Genomic DNA, 18446 nt, shown 5'->3' with positions numbered 1-18446 from the left:
GAAATCTGCCCCTCGGCACAGTATTAATCGGTCAGCATAGTATCAGCCCCTCGGGCTCACTCTCTATACAGTATCAGGCCCTCGGGCTACCTCACAATCACTCTGCATAATGGTCAGCCATTGTTACCTGACCAAATTGCATCAAACAGTGTCATTGTTACCACTATTTCAAATCACATGGGTACTCGCGCTCACTGTGGGTGTGCAGACTCCGGAGGGGCCCCTTACGGCCCAAGCGCTATATCAAGCCACCTCGTGGCATCATCACTAAACATATCCTCACATCACTCAAGCCACCGCATGGCATAAATAGTATCTCAAGCCCTCGGCCTCATATCACTCAACATATCCTCACATATGGCCCTCGGCCTCACTCAGTCCAGAAATCATCATAAGCCCCTTGGGCATTAGTAAAACAGTAGTTCTCAGCCCAAAACATGATGTAGAAATATCATTTAAGTTTCAAATCTGAGTAAAAGTGACTGAGTTTGTAAAACAGTAGATATCAACAGGACTGAGTTCAAATAATAAGTCAAGTAGTAAGGAAACAGTGATAAAAATCCCCGAAGGGTCCAAATAGTTGACACGAAGCCCATTTATGGCAATCAGCCCAAATCATGATGTAACAAATGAATTTCAGTCAAATATTCGGTAAAATCATCAATCGGGATGGACCAAGTCACAATCCCCAGTAGTGAAGACCCCACGCTCATCATCTAGCGTGTATCTTGCCTCAATATAGCACTCCGTTGTGCAATCCGGGGTTTCAAACCCTCAGAACATCATTTACAACCATTACTCACCTCGAACTGGCTAATTCTCTAGCTCACGACGCCTTTTCCCCTTGAATGGGCCTCCACGCGCGTCGAATCTATCCAAAATCAGAACGAATACATCACAATATGCTAAGGGAACAAAGCCCAAGCAAAAACATTCGAAAATATCAAAAATATCGAAATTAGCAAAACTTGAGCCCGGACCCACGTCTCGGAATCGGGTAAAATTTACATTTTTAGAATCTTCATACCCTCACGAGTCTAACCATACCAAAATTATCCAATTCCGATACCATTTGGTCCTTCAAATCATTATTTTACATTTTTAAAAAGTTCCACAATTTCCTTCCCAAATTCCATCTCAAATCACGAATTAAATGATGAATTTAGTGATAGATTCATGTACTCTAACCAAATCTGAGTTAGAATCACTTACCCAGACCAATTTCTTGAAAAACCTTCGAAAAATCGCTAAAATCCGAGCTCTCTAGGTCAAAATATCAAATAAAACCCAAAACCTCGTATTTATAGAGTACCCATCAGATTCCGACACCGCTGACCGCACAAAAATGACCGCGGTCCGCGCAAAACCAGCAGGGTCCTCGCAAAAACGACCGCGGTCGCGCAGGTCTTGCTCTGTAGGGACAGGCTTTAGTATTTTTGCCATAACTTTCGCTACAGATGTCCAAATTGCAATATCTTTACCTTTCTGGAAACTAGCCACGAATGGCTACAACTTTTGTTTTTGAATCACCTTAAAATTCCTTGTGAATCAAAAGATATGAGCTTCCGAAGTAGGACCAGCAACCTACAGTCTTCACTACCGCGGCCACTTTGACGCGGCCAGCACTAGGTCAGTGCGCCCAACGCGAAAAGGAGCGCGGTCCGCCCCAAAACTGCTGCTCCCTCCATTTTTCTAAGTTCTGGGTGTCCGTACTCGCTCAAAACTCACCCAAAACACACCCGAGGCCCCCGGAACCTCAACCAAAGCACCAACGTATCCTAAACATTATTCAACCTCGTTCCAATCATCAAAACACCTCGACTAACACCAAAATCATCAAATCACATTGAATTCAAGCCTATGAATCTCAAGAACTTTCAAATTCCATTTTTGATCAAAAACCCAACCAAACCACGTTCGAATGACCTCAAATTTTGCAGACAAGTCCAAAATAACATAACGAAGCTATAGAAACTCTCGAAATTCCATTCCGACTATCGGATCAAAATCTTACTTATCAACCGGAATTCGCCAAAATACTAACTTCGCCAATTCAAGCCTAATTCTACACCGTACCTCCAAAACCACTTCCGATCACTCTCCTTAAGTCACAAATCACCTCTTGAAGCTAACCAAACCATCGAAACTCACATCCGAACCCTCTAACACATAAGTCAACATCCAGTTGACTTTTCCAACTTAAGCCTTCTTAAAAGAGACTAAGTGTCTCATTTCTTACCAAATCCTCTCCGAACTCGAACTAATCATCTCGATCACATAAAGCACGGATAACGAAGCATAAAGAAGCTGAAATGGGGGAAATGGGGCAGTAACTCATGAGACGACTGGCCGAGTCGTCACAAGAATAAGGTAAATATGAAAAAGATAGATAATTTGAAAAACAAAACTTAAATTCATAAACTCAATATCTTTAGAACAATACACAAAGATAAAATCAATACCTTATATTATACAAGCTTCCTATTTGTTTGGAAAGTTCCAATTGATTTTCACATTCTATATGAACATTGTAATATGTTTTTATTTTTGTAATAGAGCCATTCAATCATTGTGTTTCACTTACTTTAAACTGTTTTTAAGTAATCATCACGCATAATATATTAATAATAATATTCTAAATATTTTGCTTTTTATTTTAATATAATTTGCTGTAACATTAAATTGGAAATAATTTATGGCACATGAGCATCTAATAATAAACCAATCAAAGGAAAAATTTGTTAAACTTCGATATATAGAAGACTTGAACGAACTTGTTCTAGGAAACAATCTAACATATATCCATCGATTATCTTTGAGAAATTTGTAAAGGAATCAATTACTCATACTGAAGTAAAAATAAATATATTAAAGAGAACAATCTCATTTGTATTATTAGAACCACCTTATTACCAAGTAAAAGAAAAATGTTCATATAAACTTGTCCCTATATTTTTTATCATTTAAAAGTAGATGTTATATTTTAAAAGATTATAATTTAATTATATTTTTATCATTTAATATTTTAAAAATTAACTTAATTTATTATGTAATAACTCCTCATACTTAGGCCACATAATATATTATATAATTTAGTTTTACCTTTATATGAACAATAAAAATTAACTTTAAAGTATAGTAAGAATTTTTCAATGTGTTTAAATGCTAAAAATGTTTTTAGAACATAGTACTAAAATTTTCATTTAGTACGTTCCTTGTTTACTTATTATAGAGAATTGTAATTAGGAACAATAGTTCTTTTTGATAGAAAATTATGGACATGCTTTTCTTATTCAAGTAGGATCGACGTGGTAGGGTCGGCAATATGTGTAGTTTAAATCGAAGAAGAATTCTATGATTAGGTAATTTACTATTAAATCCTTAAATTATACAAATATTTAAGGGCATAAAAGTCGATTAATATTCCAGGGATATTTTAGTCGTTCAACATTTAACATAAATTATTCATACTTTTATAATAATATATACTAGCTTCTATACTCATGCGTTGCACGAATATATCATGTCACGTATTACATAATTTGTACAAAAAATAGTAAAATTTTAATTACATATGTATTCTAATAGTATCATTGGTCAAAGCAATATAATGGACCTAATTAATGTATCTAATTAATTATCACTATTATTAAACTAATTTTCAAAACGCAATTGGCCATTGGTTTCTAATTTTACAATTGTAGTCAAACAATAGTTATTGGTTGAATTCAAAGTCTTGGATATTGGGTAAAATTTTATATAAGACAATCTTACCAACATGAAATTGTCTTTAAAGAAAACTTTTAACTTTGAAAGAGCATAGAAGTCTATCAACAATGTTAGAGTGCTTGATCTACTAATATGAAGATCAACTTTTTAGGGCAGAAGGAGATTAACTTGTACAATTAATCTAAAAGACTATATAGTATATCTCCTACAAATAATGTACAAAAGACGAAAGAAATAACCGAATATTTTAGACATGGATGCATAAACTAAAGAGTAACAAAAGCTAGAGACATTAAAAATTAAATCAATCAAAATAAGTTTTTAATTTCCTCAAGAAGCAATGGCAGGAACGATCAAGACTATATATATTGTATCTCTTACAAATAATATACAAAGTACAAAAGAACAAACAAGTTGACTTGGTAAAAGTCAAACTTCACCTCCTCTGGACATTGCATTGACTATTGAAGTACAATGCATTGATCGTGGTAAAGAATCTTGAGAAGAATATATGTACTAAATTTTCAAAGCATGGATAAAATTTTTACCTGTAAATTTTGCATTACAATTTGAGACCAGTTTGCTCCGCCACTGCCGCACGATACCCTGACTATAATAATACAAAGCACAAAAAGTTATAAAAAGAACTTAGGATTTCTAGTCAAGTTGAGAATCTTATAATTGGCAATCCTCTCCTAATCAAATTGGTGTCCTACAACGAAAAAGATCCCATAAAGATAACCTCTTAATTGTTTGCAAGATCCTAATATTACCAATGTATCCAATATCGAGTTTATTCTTTGAATGAATTGTTCAGCTTTGAAAGGGTATAAAAGTTCGTCAAGTTTTCGAGGATATTTTCGTCGTTCAACATTTAGTGTTTGAATATTCGTGCTTTTATAATACGTGTCTCGCACATAAATTTTTAGTCAGTTATGTGAAAGAACAACCGGGAATAACCTTTAAAATTTCATTACTATTACCCCAAACGGTTTGTTTATTATAGTTTTCAAGAAACTATATTGTATTTGTATTTGATTCTATTTTCGTTAATGTTGGGTGCATTTATACATTATGTCCTTTTCCTTGATGATTTACACAAAACTAACTCTAAAAATTTTGTCGATTTTTATAACCTTCAAAAGTTAACTAATTTCTTAACTAAGATGATTATTTGTTGGATAAATTAAAATTATACTCCAATATTTAAGACCTTACACTAATATTTACTTATCTAGTATTTTGAAAACAACTAAGTTTTTGTGTCTATATGCCTTCCAGGTGCGGCTAATATTTCCCAAACCGAAAAATTGAGAACACAACACTTTTGCTTGTTCAAAATAAATAAATAAAAATTATATATACGGACAACATAAGCTTCAAATTGTTCTTCTCCTAGCCAGATTGGAATGGTTCTAGAATTTCAACATAAGTAGAAGTTCTTGTCCTTGTGAGATTGGACTGGCATTAAAATTTCAATACAAGTAGAAAGGAATATAGTATATAGCTAAGAAGTTCGAACTTAATGGGTATTATTATCTGAAATCTTACAGTTTTATCTAACATTGAATTGTTTCGTTTAAGAACAAATTGATCTTTTAAAGGGCATAAATGTCGATCAATATTTTGGGGATATTTTTGTCGGTCAATATTTAGCGTTTGACATTCGTGTGTTTATAATAATACTAGCTTCTATGTACGTGTTTTGCACGTAAATCTTTAGTCTATCATGTATATGAAGGAACAATACATTAAATTTACGGGAAACTTATATACAAGAATACCGAATAAAGCCATTAATGTGGGAAAAATGCAACAGTATCCTCAATGGAAACATGCATATCACATGTATTCTGTGTCAACAGTTATCTTTGTGGGAAAAAATGATACATGTAATTTTATACTCTCATTCATATTATGAATAATTGAATACACTTGTTTGATCTTTAAAATACAAACTACTAAAGCGCATGAAAAATTACTGCTAGTCATTAAAATTTGTTATGAACATTGACTATTCTAGAATAACTCAAGAAGAATTTTAAGTGTAATATTGAAAGACTTGCTTTAGTTTCTAATAGTATAAACCGATGTCTCTTATCGGATCACAAAATCAAAAGAACTATAATGTCCATACAACTCCCTACTCATGTTTACAAATTACAATTTGCTTTGTGTGTGTAAATGTTGGAACTTTTCACCCAAATATCTCATGCCTCTTAAGAAAGAACAAAATCCATTACTGCGGGTTATCATACAAGGAAAAACTAAAGTAACTCCTTTTTGCCAACACCAATGTAGAACGAAAGTAAGTTAAAAGGCAATTTCTTTTAAATTTTAGGCAAAACCTTTCTGTAAACAAACATTTAAGCCGTAGTTTTGGCATTGGATTGGAGTTCTAACACAAATAAGACCGTTAGTTTAGTGCTTTAGTTTACAAAGACTTGAATTCTACAACTAATGAATTGTTTTTACGTTTCTGGACATTAATGTTGAAGACATAATTTAAATATGAAGGGTCAAAAAATCGGTCAATATTTCGGAGATATTTTTGTCCGTATAACATTCGTACTTTTATAGATAGATAGATAGATAAATAGATAGAGAATAGATAGATAAATAGATAGATAGATAGATATAGATAGATATAGATAGATAAATAGTATAACATTCGTACTTTTTTTAAGTATCATTTAAATTTTTTTTTATATAAATTCACGTATATTTCCTTCGAGAGAAAGCGAACATGGAATTTTGAATTGCTTTACCAAATTCAAATATGTTCTTGCCCTTTTGTTTTTTGAGTTTAATATGTATTGATAATTATATCAAATCTCTATGTATTTAGATCGGGACAAAGAATTCCAAGCTGCCAACAAATCTTCCAAAGATTTCTTGAGAAAAAAGACCCCAAAAAAAGGAATTAATTGAATATTCAACATATCTCAGGTGCTATCGGTGAAACTCAATATATATGTGCGTAATTTGTAGGACTACGTACAATAAAAAAATGTTATAAATTAATTGTTTGATTTATATAAGGTAATATTTTAATCAATTTTAAAGTCCTAAATATTAGTATTTCTTATCTAGTGCAATAAGGAAAGACTTTATGACCAAAATTTTAGTTAATTTTAAAGTCCTAAAAACTAGGAAATTAACTTGTATTACAATTTCATCCAATATAAAATTCAATTTTAAGGGGTAAAAAAAGTGAACGACATTTCGCTAAGTAGTTTTGTGCTTTTAATATAATATATATAGAGAGATGAAAGGCACACCTCAATATGTTCCAAAGGTACACAATAACTGATGCCATAGCACAGTCCTACTAAGAAAAGAACAACGATTCAGTAACTAAAGGAGATCTTGAGGATTTAATTATTTCATATGGCTCCAAATCATTTATTTGTTGGACTCGGCGATTTCACTTCACTCACTATTTTCTACCATTCTTCCACTAAATTACATACAAACACAAAGAATCTTGAACGTGCATTATGGATGTTTTGCTTTGATAATAGGCAACACACATTATTTTATGCCTTACTTGCTACTAATTTCATTGGTCGCAAGTGCCATTGCCTATTTTCTTACTGAATTTCAAAACGGATTTGACCATTTCATCTACTTTACTTTGGTCATTTTCACTTGTATGATGATAGTCGAAAGCCTAATGATAAACGTTGCAACTCTCAGGTCTAATTTTCTCATGGGCATTGTAATAGGTGCAGCAATAGAAAGACTAATGATATTAAGCGGTGGTTTTTTTCAATTACCTAATGAATTGCCTAAACTTATTTGGAAGTATCCATTGTACAACCTTTCCTTCCAAAAGTATGCTTACCAAGGTATATGTATTAGACTCCTTTTGTAACAATGTACCACAACCTTCCAGTAACACTGATCATTAATTAATATAGACTAATCTATGGTTGGCCAAAAAAAAAAAAGTTACAACCGGAAAAAAAAAGAGAAAAAGGGTAGCATAGAAATTCTATGCCCTCTTAGGTTATAACTAATAATAAGTTCTGAAATGTTGAGCCAGTAAAACCGCAGCCTCCTCGAGACTCTCTACCCTCACTCAGCCAATTTTAACACTACAATTCCCCATTAATCTCTGGTGAAAACAAACCGGCGTCGAAGAAAAGATTCTCTTGCGATGGCAATGGCAGCGCGAGTTAGATCCACGCTCCCTCTCCTCCGCAGAGCCCTTTGCTCTGATTCAAGATCCGCTCTTTTTCCCGCCCTCCTCTCCAATCCTGAGGTATTCATTGTTATCAGATATGAGACCTAATTTTGGTCTTTGATATTTCTGATTTGTTTGTATTTGCTGGGTTTTGCTTTGATCTATATTTTGATTTTAGGTTCTTGAAATGATTTTTGACTTGAAATTCGATTTTTTTGATTTATATGAAATGGCTGAATGTTGTTATTGTGTTATACTCCCTCCATTTCAATTTATGTGAACCCATTTGACTGGGTACGGAGTTTAAGAAAAGAGATACTTTTGATCTTGTGGAGTAAAATGAGTTACATATATTTTGTGTGGTTATAAATCATTGTGTAAAGGTAAACTGTTTCCAAATAAGGAAAGGGGCCATTCTTTTTGGCACGGACTAAAAAAGAAATAGATTCACATAAATTGAAACGGAGGGAGTATATATATGCGCGCGCCCCGTCAGAACAAACCGTAGTACGTGGAAACCTTTGTAGAAGTTTTTTTCATTCTTTTAAAATTGAAAATGATATTGAAGAAAATAGATTTAGTTTTTGCAGCTTAGGGTCGACTATTTTGGTGCGATTCTCGTATTGGATATCCTGTTGTAACCATTGGTAGTTCTATTTTATTTACACGCGAACTACTTGAAAAGTGAAATCTTTGGATGTGCACATTGCAAAAGCACATTCAATTTGAAGTTTTGCTGAATCGCTTTTCTTTTCACAGGACTATTAAAAGTGTCCATTCTGTTGCAATCTGGTAAAGTGCCCCGTTTTATTTATTTTTTTAATATATGGTTGTCATGTTTTTTACAGTTGTCAAGGAATTATGACTGCCCCAGCCAAAGAGCAAAAAGTTAAGGTTAGTAATCCTATGAGATTGTAGTTGTATTTGTATGTTCAATATTTGTTTCTGAGATAGTGGTGAATGTTCTGAAGTTTCAAGTTGAATCCTTCAATATGCCACTTATTGCCGCCAAAAGCATATCATTCCTACCCTGAATTAAATGAATATAAAACCAACTAGGTCTATCAAATCCTCAAATTGGTATCTGCATCTTTGATTTCAAATCTAAGTTGGAGCCCTTCGGCTTTTCTTTAATTTATTAGAGAAGTTATTGATATCTTCGAGCAAAATTCAAACCCTTTCTTTTTGAAGGTTAGATGTAAATCCACACTGTATATTGTCATTTGACACCAACTTGGTGTCTGTTGGTTAGAATTCATCTGAATTAGCAAATATTGAGCTCACTTGTATTAATAGGGTAAAGTATCTCGCATGTAAAATTACTGACCTTTTTTTCAAATGAAGGATGAACATAACTTTTTTTGGCACGCTGCTCATTTTTGTTAAATTAAGGCCTTCATGTAACGACCCGATCGGCCGTTTTGAGTATTTGTACTTCGCTCGCCAGTTCTCGGGCATGACTAGCCAGCCCTGTGTGATGTATTATGACTTATGTAAATCGTTAGTTTTGGTTTTCAGGATAATCGGAATAGATTTGGAAGAACAATTCTCAGTTTGAAGCTTTAAATTTGAAAGGTTTGACCAAGTTTTGACTTCTTAGTATTCGATCTCGGATTTGGATTTTTATGATTGGTTAGCTCCTTTAGGTGATTTTGGACTTGGGAGCATGTCCGGAATGTGATTTAGAGGTTCGTGGTAGATTTAGGTTTGATTTGGCAAAATTAGAAATTTGGAGTTTTTGGTCGGCAGTGGAAATCTTGATATCGGGGTCGGAATGAAATTTCGGAAGTTGGAGTAGGTTTGTAGTGTCATTTGTGATGTGTGTACAAAATTTCAGGTCATTCGGAGTTGATTTGATAGATTTTGGTGTCGTTTGTGGAATTTGAAATTTTTTAGGTTTTTTAGGTTTGAATTCGAGATTGATTGGACGTTTTGGTATTGTTTTGAGTGATTCGAAGGCTCGACTAAGTTTGAATGATGTTATGAGATGTGTTGGCATTTTGGTTGAGGTCCCGAGGCCTTGGGTGAGTTTCGGGAGGTTATCGAATCAAATTCTTAGTTTTGAGAGTTGCAGACTTTGCTGGTTTTTGGTTGCAGAGGTTTGTTCATCGCGTTCAAAGAGAGTGTCTCGCGTTCGCGAAGAGTGTCTTCTGTGGTGGTGGGTTTATTCTATGCGTTTGCAAAGGGTAGAACGCAAACGCGAAGGGTAAGGCAGTGTGTGCATCGCGAACACATGAGTGCGGTCGCGTTCGCAAAGAGGAGTGAGGCAGTTGGGGACCCCAGATCTTTGGTCTACGCGTTCGCGAGGTGAGGCCCACGTTCGTAAAGGAATGAGCTGGTTAAGCATCGCATTCGCGAAGCAGTTGTTGCGCTCGCTAAAGGTTAGGTAGAGAGGCAGTTTGAGTTGGCCTATGCTGTCACACTTCCTTTTTACACTATCCGAGGGTATAAAGGGAGTTTTTTCAATTTAATTGACATTATTCGAAATGAAATTATTTTATTTAATTTTTTCAGAGTCACCACTTGGTATAGTTTATTTGGTGTGCCAAGTACCCGGTTTATTTAAAATCCCAAATCGAGAAATTTTTTATTTTTTAAAGTGTGTGAACCAGAAATTCTAGATAAGGAATTCTGTTAACTCGGGAGAAGGTGTTAGGCATTCCCGGGTTCCGTGGTTCTAGCACGGTCGCTTAAACTGTTAAAAATGGCCTATTATTTGATTAACTACATGTTTTAACCTATTGTGCATTTTTAGCTTTTGTAAACTCTTTAGTTATTTTTTAGGAAAATTCAATATTATTTAAAACACGTCTTAAATCACGCTACATGAAATGCAATAGTGATTCGCAACACGCTTTATTTAACATTGTTGAAAATTAAAATTGGGTCACATGAAATATACAATTAGAAAAAAATCACAACTACGTCACGGGAATCATACTCGTAGTTATGATGAATTATTTAAGTAACGCGCCCAAAGCAACTACGAAGATTCAATTTTCAATAGTAATATTTGCGAGGTTCATGAATGATTTAATTTATTTATGGCACACCTCAAACCTTTTTCTATAAGTGTTAGTTCCTGAATCTAATCTTATGAAGACCATGGATTATAAATTTTGCTTGGCATGACACGCCTCAATTTATTTCAAAGGGTTTTATTATTTGAAGTTGTTATGATCGGGTTATATGAAATACACCCCAAATTGAGATTCACTTATCGTAATTATGCCACGGGAATCGTACTCATGACCACGATAATTTATTATTGATCGCGCCTAAAGCAAGCTACGATATTCTAGACTGATTGTTTTCCTAAAGTTTGAGATTATAAAAGGCCATATGCATGGAAATTATTATGGAAAAAAAGTATAACTGTAAGAGAATTATCTACATTGCAAATCATAGGTGGGTTAATAGCGGTGGAGTTTCTGAGTTGGGCCAGCTCTGTAGGCCCAAATCTGCTTCCTTTCCTAAGAATTGGAATCAAACCCACCTCTCATTGTTCTTCACATTACAGTTATGTACTTATGTTATTCAATATTTATCCAACAAACTAAAGTAATGATAGCTAGGATATTGTTAATTCATGAACCAAGAAACTACAACGATAGATCTGGACAGTAAAACATCAACTAAGGAACCAAACATAACGTCATTTTTCAAGAAGTAAAAAAAACAGAAAGGGCTAAAAGTATCAAATCTTCAAGGTAGCAATATATGTTATTCCTGATTTTAATGTTTAATCAAACAATTAATGACCTTAAAATTTCAATAAATCATGAAGACAATATCTGAAGAAGAAAAACAAACAAAATACCTCTAGTGAATCAACTTCATTCTCAAAACCACGGTGACCTTGACGACCTTCACGGGCTGAACTCAAATTAAGAGAACAATTGAGCTGCTGCGTTTTATGGTAAAAGAGAGCTCGTCGGAAGTGGTGAAACTTCGACGAACCTCGGACAGCTCCTCAAAATTGTTTTGGGAATTTGAGACAGTGGTCTCTTTTTCTTTTGTAATCGACGCTGCCTTTTTTTCCCGTTTAGGTCCCTATTTTTGGTTCCCAATCAGATTCCCTTCTCAATTTTGTTAGATCATTGTCTAACAAAAGCCTTAGGCTCCGTTCTCTTTCTTCTTAGGAATTAGGATTTTCTCTTTAGTTTTTCTGCTACGCCGTTTTTCTTTTCTTTTTTTTTGTTTTTCTATGGGTCCTGCCTCTACAAATATAATCGCTCCTTCAGACGAGAGTTCTTTCTTTTAGCTAGATTGAGGAAATGTCTTCATTTTTGTGTGAGAGACAATGGATCTGTAGAAGATCAAGCAAAACGGCTAATAGGGGAAATTGGGGTCCAGCTATTTTTAGGTCTTAGCTTTATTTTATAGGGATTAGGTTAGGTCAAATGGGGAATGAGTATGGGTTCAATATTTTGGGCTTGGGTAATTTGGTATTTTTGGGCTCCAAGTTAAGCTGGCCCAAACGAAATTGAAAGACCAAATCTACTTCTTTTCTTTGTTTTTCTTTTGATTTCAGAAATCTAATTGAATTAATTAAACAAGCTAAATAAAATTCTGCTCTAGCTTAAATTAATTTGTAAAGTTCATCTTACTTATTTTACTAATTTAACACTAATTAATTTAAAAATAAAAGTTAAAATGCGGACATGCCTATTGTAGCAATATTTTTGTGATTTTTGTTTAATGAATGAAATTAAATTATGAAATTAAATTCCTAAATGCAAATTGGACCTAAAATGACATGAAATTGAAATATGATATTTTTATCATTTTTCTATAATTTTAAAATATTAAAAATGCAACTAAATAAAGAAAAAAAAATTTAAAATCCCTTAAAAAATTATTTTTGATTTATTTTTAGGAGTTATTTTCATGTAGAACAAAAATTAGGTGCCCACAGCTGCCCCTCTTTGCTCGAAAATCAGAAGAATTTTCGGGCAAAGATAAAGTGAACAATTACGAACAATTTTTGCCCATTTGAAACTCTATTTGGAAGCATTTTGAAAAAGTTTGACCGAACCTTACTTCGGAGGTTGTCTACATATCCTTGGCTTTAAAGGAATCAGGTCAGTGTATTCTGGAAGGATGATGGAGTGATGCGTTCGAGAGTCGATTGAGTTTCCGTCGAGATTCCGGTCCTCGGTCCTGTTATTACATCAAAAATGAAAAAGACTAACTAAGCTTATGAGGTACGAGTTACAAGATTCCTATTTATGAGTTTTCTGAAGCTTGATCTTGAGTCTTGGTTGGTTCTTGCTGCAGACTCTGATCTGATTCTTGATGTTCGTTAGCTGCGAATGTTGGTTCATTTTTCTTCAGCTCTTCGGATCAAGGCGGGACATGCAAAACTCGTAACTTCAATCATATCTTGAGCAGTTTGCATCTTTTCTTCGCTTTTGCACTTGAAGTTCACTTCTTTTCTTGTTCTTTCTTTTCTTTTATTCTGGATTGAGAAATCTTCTTACGCTCATCTCGAATCCTGTGCCTTGAAGTATAACCTGCTAAGACACCAAAACAAACAAACGAACGAAATTTTTCTGCCCCAGTTTTCACTATGAAAATTTCGCGAGTTATTGTAACAAAATCTAAACTATTTCTTTATTGAAAGCAATTAAAATCGGGATTGTGTATTCCTGAGGAAAAGAGATTAGGGAGTGGAGGCCCTATATCTAAAATAAAATCAAAAGGGGATCGGATATCCTAAGTTGGAAAGATTACCAGGTTATGCTAGCATCAACTAAGGAATGAGACCCTATGCCGGAAAAGATTACCAGGTTATGCTGGCATCAGCTAGGGAGTGAGATCCTATATTGGAAAGGATTACCATGTTATGCTGACATCAGCTAGGGAATGTGATCATATGTTGGAAGAGATTAACAGGTTATGTTAGAAAAATGATCGGGTTATGCCGGAAAGGTCCTCGGGTTATGCTGGAAAAAAAAGTCCTCAGGTTATGCCGGGGAGGTCCATGGGTTATGCCGGGAAAGGTCATCGGGTTATGCTGGAAAAGAAAAAGGTTCTCGGGTTAAGCTGGGGAGGTCCACGAGTTATGCCGGTAAAGAAAAAGTTCATCGGGTTATGCTGGAAAAGAAAAAGGTCTTTGGGTTATGCCGGGGGTGTCCATCGGTTATGCCGGAAAAGAAAAAAGTTCTTGGGTTATGTCAGAAAAAGTCATCGGGTTATGCCGAAAAAGAAAAAGATCCTCTGGTTATGCCGGGGAGGTCCACGGGTTATGTCGGAAAAGAAAAGTGTCCTCTGGTTATGCTAAGAAGGTCATCGGGTTATGTCGGAAAAGAAAAAGGTCTTTGGGTTATGCCGGGAAAGGTTATCGGGTTATGCTGGCAAAGTCATCGGATTATGCCGAGAAAAGGTCCTCGGGTTATGTCGGGGATCAATTAGGGAGTGGAACCCTATATTGGAAAAGACTACCAGGTTATGCTGGCAGCGACTAGGGAATGAGACCATATGTTGGAAGAGATTACCAGGTTATGCTGGCATCAGCTAGGGAGTGGGACCCTATGCTACCATGATTTGAATTTTCTTCTTCTTATATTTTAAGAAAATGAGTAAAAATGCAGGAAAGAATTCGGAAGAGACTTCCCTTTTGGATTGATTATTGTTGCAAAGTTGTTTCTAGCCCTTGCGCAGTTTCTTTTTGGTTGCACATGCTTCTTGCAAGATTGTTTTGGATGGCACCTGTTTCATGTTTTCAAACAAAGAATGATTGTTAATTTGAAACGGCGGGTTGGTTTTGTGGCCTTGATTGTTTCAATCACTTGATTCTCAGCGCGACTTCTTTGATGAAGATCTCAATTGCAACTGGTCGTTTCCTGGGGACCGATTTCATTTCAGGCCCTGGAGAACCTATGGTTTTTTCTAGACTTTGTCATGATGGTTGGTCAGTGGAACTCAACCTTTTCGACTTTATTTTGCCTTTGTAGGCCTTTCCTTTCTGACTTCCTTCTCTCTTTTTTTTTCTTCGGAGCATCGGAGAACTTTTTGGCTTCTCAAACTTGCTGCAACGGCTAGTCGCGTGGGACTTACCTTTTCCAACTTTATTTCGCCTTCGTAGGCCTTTCATTTCTGGATTCTTTCTTCTAACTTCAATTTCAGAACATTTGGGTGCCTTGGCTTTTCAAACCTTTGCCGAGACGGTTAGTCACGTGGGACTCAACCTTTTCAACTTCATTTGCCTTTATAGGCACTTCAATTTGACTTTCTCCTTCCAAGAGTTTTGATTTCGAAGCATCGGCCGCCATGGCTGGTCGAGGTCGATTTGATGCCCCTGATGAGGCTGGGTGCCTTTTCGCATATTAGCTTGTATCAAATGAGAACCGTGTAAATCAGTCTTACCATCTTTTCTTTGTCTTAGTTTCGGAACAGAGTTAGACCGAAAGGGATTCAAAGAAAATAAACAAAGGAATTGAGAGTGAGTTTAAACAAGATGTGTCCCTTTCGGGGAAAGGAAAGAAAGACTTATCTGGAGTACATGCGGACTTTAATGAACATGACATGCCTTTTAGACTGGATGCCTGATCTGTGTAAACTGTCCGACTCTCAGAAATTCATCCCAACTTTTGCCTCAAAATCGAGAAATCTTGCCAGGACTCTGTGGATGTCGATGGCTGTGAGGATCTTCTTTTCGATTAGTGGTGCCCTTTGCGGGTTTTCACTAGCTGGCCACTCTCATTTCTCTTCTCACCATTGCCTTATAGTGCTCTTTGCAAGTTTTCACTAACAAGACTCTCTTATTTCTAGTTTCTTTGCTTACTGTCACCTCACGGTGCCCGTGTGGGTTTTCACCAATAAGACTCTCTCATTTTATTTCTCTGCTTACCATTGCCTTACGGTGCTCGTATGGGTTTTCACCAATAAGACTCTCATTTTATTTCTCTCATTTTTTGTATTAGATCCAAGTAACTGTATCCTCCAATTTTGAACATCTTTTACCGATTGATCGGAAGGACTTGAAAGAATTTGGGGTAAAAAGAATTTGGATTGAATTACAACTTTGGAATCTTTCAGGCGAAACAATTGCCGAACCATTATAACTTCTGCCCCAGTTTCAACTTTGGGGGGAATGTGGATTTTTGTTTTGGTGTGACCGAACCCCAGAGAGAGGCTGCCTATGTATCCTTTCGGAATCAAGTCGAACATAGTTCATGAAATTTTGTTTTTTATTTTCTTTTCTTCTTTTTTCTGTTTTGTTTTGTTCTCTTTCTTTTTCCTTTCTTTTTTTTCATTTCATTTCTTTGTATTTTCTTCCTCTCTTTTTTTTGTATCTTTCTTTTTCTTCTCCTTTTTTGATTTTTTCCCTTTTTTTAATTTATTAGTTTTTTTTCAATAACATTTTCAGGTTCCAAAAGGGGTAATCAAAGAAGAGTAACCGGCTCAAAGGGTTTGCAAATGGTTGGTAGTGTTTGGGTAGTGAGAAAGAAAGTCTTCTTAATCTCAACCGGAGAACATTAATGCTATATAGAGGATCCAACATAGTACCTTTTGATTGCATTTGCATTGGCAATTGTTTCAAGGACATAAGCATCATCTTGAAGGGGATAACAGTGTGGTGGGACCATAGAAGGCACACATGACTAGCTGAATGACCTACGGGCCCCCTCGAGCTTGAAACCATCATAGCTCCCTCCTCATTCCCATTTGTGTTCATCAAACCCTCTGAACCATTTTGAACATCTGGTGATGTGGCTTTAAAAGCAGCATGACTCAAGATTCGGCCCGTTTTTAGACCGTTTTCAACCATTTCCCCAATTTTGATAGCCTCGGTGAACGGCTTACCCACAACAGACATCATGTTCTGGAAGTAGTCAGCCTCTTGGGCCTACAGAAAGACTATGGCCATTTCAGTTTTGTCCATTGAAGGCTTTACCTTGGCAGCTCGATCACGCCATTTGACAGCATATTCGCGGAAGCTTTCCGCGGTTTTCTTTTTCAAATTGGACAAGGAGTTTTTGTCGGGAGCGATGTCCACATTATATTGGAATTGGCGAACAAAATCTCGAGCCATATCGTTCCACACGTGCCAATGGGTAATTTCTTGATCCGTATACCACTCAGAAGCGATTCTGGTGAGGCTTTCCCCAAAATAGGCCATTAGCAACTCCTCTTTTCCACCAGCACCCCTCAACTGGTTATAATATCATTTTAGATGAGTGACCAGGTCTTTGTGCCCGTCATACTTTTCAAATTTTGGCATCTTGAAGTTAGCTGGCAAGTGGACATGGGGAAACATATAGAGGTCAGAGTATGAGATACTCTTCTTACCACTTAGACCTTGCATGTTTTTCAGGCTTTGTTCCAGGCTCTTCATCTTCCGTGGCATTTCCTCTTGCTCGGGATTTTTCACAACCTTTTCTTGCTCCACCGAGAGGTCATATTGTGGAGGTTGAGTGAAAGAGTACGGGGTCACATATGTAATTTCTGGTTAAAGCTGTGGACCCTAAAAGATGAACATTGGAAGTGGTGCCCTCGAAGCCGGTGCTTGGGGGAGAACCACAGAAGGCATGCCAGGATCATTGGAAGGCATTGGAGGATGCCCGTATGGGATGAGCGGGTTGGACACATGGGTGTTTGTAACCTCACCTGACCTGGGGATCAACTCAGGGATTGCACTTGGAGGTTCCCTACCATTAGACCAGGCGTCCCACATTTCCAATATGCGGAGATGCAACATCTTATTCTCTTCAGCGGCTGCTGATTCTAGCTGCAGAACAGCCGATGCCGAGCTATCCTCAGGACCGATGATTGGTGGATTGCTTGCGGTGGCCATCTGTTCCTTTGAATCTTGTGAAAGAGGAGAGGCTAGACTACCAACAAAACCAACCACCAAAACCTGACTAATTTGCACACTAAACAACCTTGTTAGTTTTGAGACACTTAACATATAGGAAATCGCACATTTGGATGCAATGCACCTAAATAGTTAAACGTTTCTACCATGTGTTTGAACGGTTGCATGTTTCATCCCGGCCTTAAACTAACTCTCTTTTTCACTCAAATATCTCTTTTCTTTTATTTCTGCTTCTTTTTAATCACTCTTGATTTTTTATTTTTGCCGCTCTTTTATTTTTTGGCACTCTAGTTTCTTTTTTTTTATTTTTGTCACTCTTTAATTTCTTTGTCACTCTCTTCCCTTTTTTCACTCTTTTCTTTCTCCTTGTTTTTTACTCAATTTTTCTTTCTCTTTTTTTTCAGTTTATTTTTCACTCAATTAATCCTATGGCTATGATCGAATTCGATGGGGATTGTCTACGTATCATAACGCCGAATGAATCAGATCTTGCGTATTTCAGGAAGATCGAGAATGGAGTAAATAAACTAACTCATTTTTTTGTTTAATTTGTTTATAAAACTCAAACCATGAAAGCTTTAAAAAAAAGAAAAACATATTTTTTTGAAATTTTTTTTCCGAAAGAAATGCTTTAAAAGAAAAAAGACATATTTTTTTGATTTTTATTTTTATGTTTGATTTTTTAAAGATAGACTTCTAAAAATT

The 18446-nt window shown here is 35.8% G+C and overlaps 3 long non-coding RNA genes across 4 annotated transcripts in view; 1 reads left to right on the top strand and 2 right to left on the bottom strand.

The window, feature by feature from the left end:
* Positions 1-825: 825 nt before the first annotated feature.
* LOC138885769 (uncharacterized) lies at positions 826-12452 on the bottom strand. Its single transcript, XR_011404922.1, has 3 exons — positions 11739-12452; positions 4278-4339; positions 826-871 (listed from the first exon to the last, which is right to left on the bottom strand). It is a non-coding gene; the product is annotated as an uncharacterized lncRNA (long non-coding RNA).
* The window catches only part of LOC104247245 (uncharacterized), a 26066-nt gene continuing 15323 nt past the window's right edge, over positions 7704-18446 (top strand). The window contains exons 1-2 of one of the 2 annotated variants that reach the window (XR_011404921.1): positions 7704-7996; positions 8767-8812. This is a non-coding gene — a long non-coding RNA (uncharacterized lncRNA). The remainder of the gene's footprint in view (positions 7997-8766; positions 8813-18446) is intronic. The other variant, XR_716152.2, reaches the window with a different exon arrangement.
* The window catches only part of LOC104247247 (uncharacterized), an 8719-nt gene continuing 3284 nt past the window's right edge, over positions 13012-18446 (bottom strand). Inside the window, exon 2 of the long non-coding RNA XR_716154.2 lies at positions 13012-13434. This is a non-coding gene — a long non-coding RNA (uncharacterized lncRNA). The remainder of the gene's footprint in view (positions 13435-18446) is intronic.

This window comes from Nicotiana sylvestris, chromosome 1 (assembly GCF_000393655.2).
Source record: "Nicotiana sylvestris chromosome 1, ASM39365v2, whole genome shotgun sequence".
NCBI classification, from domain to species: Eukaryota; Viridiplantae; Streptophyta; class Magnoliopsida; order Solanales; family Solanaceae; genus Nicotiana; species Nicotiana sylvestris.
The sequence above is the reverse complement of the archived record's forward strand: the minus strand, read 5'-3'. Positions and strand labels throughout refer to the sequence as shown.